Genomic DNA, 2,068 nt, shown 5'->3' on the forward strand with positions numbered 1-2,068 from the left:
GAAGGATATCATGTTTGGTAAGGTGGAGGGTCAGAGAAAAAGAAGAAGACCCTCAACGAGATGGATTGGCCAAGTGGCAGCATTGATGGACTCAAGCGTGGCAACAGTAGTAAGGTTGGCCCAGGATCAGGCAGTGTTTCGTTCTGCTGTGCATAAGGTAGCTTTGAGTTGGTGGAATGTGAGAGATGAAGTCTCGTCATCCTGGCTTCTAAGGAACATTCTGGCCGCACTTCTTCCAACAGAGATTTGTTCATTTTTATGGCAGTCCATAGTACTTTCATTATTGTTCTCCAAAGCCATAACTCAAATGCATCAATTCTTTTACAGTCTTCTTTTTTCACTCTCCAACTTTCACATGCATATGAGGCTATTGATAACACCATGGCTTGGATCAGGCACACCTTAGTCCTCAAACTGACATCTTTGCTCTTGAACACTTTAAAGAGGTCTTGAGCAGCAGATTTGCTTAATGCAATATGTTGTCATTTGATTTCTTGACTGCTGCTTCCATGAGTGTTGATTGTAAATCCAAGTAAAATGAAGTCTTTGACAACTTCAATTTTTTCTCCATTTATCATTATGTTATTTATTGGTTCAGTTGTGAGGATTTTTTCTTTACATTGAGGTGCAATTGATACTGAAGACTGTAGTGTTTGATCTTCATCAATAAGTGTTTCAAATCCTTTCCTTTCAATAAGCTAGATTGTGTCATCTACATATTACAGATTGTTAATGAGTCTTCCTCCACTCCCGATGCCACACTCTTCCTCATATAATCCAGCTTCTCATATTATTTGTTCAGCATGCATGGTGATAGAATGTAACCCTGATGCACACCTTTCCTCTTTTATAACAACACTGTATCCCTTTGCTCTGTTCGAATGATTTCTTCTTGGGCTATGTACATGTTCTTCATGAGCACAATCAAGTGTTCTGGAATAATCATTCTTTGAAATGTTATTCATAGCTTGTCATGATCCACACAGTCAAAAGCCTTTGCATAGTCAATAAAGCACAGCTAAACATTTGTCTGGTATTCTCTGCTGTTGGTCATGATCCATCTGGTATTAGCAATGACATCCCTACTTACACGTCTTCTTCTGATATGGCTTGAGTTTCTGGCAGTTCTATGTTGATGTACTGGTGAAGCTGCTTTTGTCTTCAGAAAGATTATACTTCAGTGTGATATTAATGATATTGTTCAATGACATCCGCATTCCGTTGGGTCACCTCTCTTTGGAATGGGCACAAATTTGGATCTCTTACAATTGGTTGTCTTCCAAATTTCTTAACAGAGATAAATGAGCACCTGAAGGGTTGCATCAGCATTTTGAAAGATTTCAATTTGTATTTTGTCGATTCCTGTTGCCGAGTTCTTAGCCAATGTCCTCATTGGACTTGGACTTCTTCCTTCAGTACCATCAGTCCTTAATCGCATGCTACTTCTTGAAATGGATGAACATGGACAATTTCTTTTTGGTATAGTGACGCTGTGTGTACCTTCCATCTTCTTTCCATGCTTCAGCATCATTCAGTATTTTGCCTATGGAGTCCTTCAGTGTTGCAAGTTGAGACTTGAAAATGAGAAGAAACAGCTGTAAACATCCATTAATAATTAATTTTACCTATAGAACACTTTGATATGGCAATTTGAGGCCAATTAGAACATACTATTTTATTTAGGTAACATTGCCCTAAACCGCTAGGGGTGGGGTATATCACATACTGCCTACTTACATCTTTCTTTCTTTTTTTTTTTTTAAAAAAGTTTTTATTGTGAATTATGGGATCGTTTACATGGGAGAACATTAGCTTTACATTCATCCTATTGTATATTGTTTCATTGCCATGATGATGCCCCTCCATGCATCATCAACCAACCAAAGAGTATACCCTGTAAGTCTGTCCCCTTGTCGTCAGCACACAGTCTTCTCCTTCTCTGGGTTTAGATTCCTCAGCTGTACCTTCTCTCCACATCATCATCTCTGCCTCCATCTCTGGCGTCACTGCTTCTCTGGGAAGGGTCCTGCACTCCGCTTTTCTCCCTTGATGGTCACAGGGTCTTCCG

This window comes from Chrysochloris asiatica, unplaced genomic scaffold, assembly GCF_000296735.1.
Source record: "Chrysochloris asiatica unplaced genomic scaffold, ChrAsi1.0 scaffold00002, whole genome shotgun sequence".
Classification (NCBI taxonomy): domain Eukaryota; kingdom Metazoa; phylum Chordata; class Mammalia; order Afrosoricida; family Chrysochloridae; genus Chrysochloris; species Chrysochloris asiatica.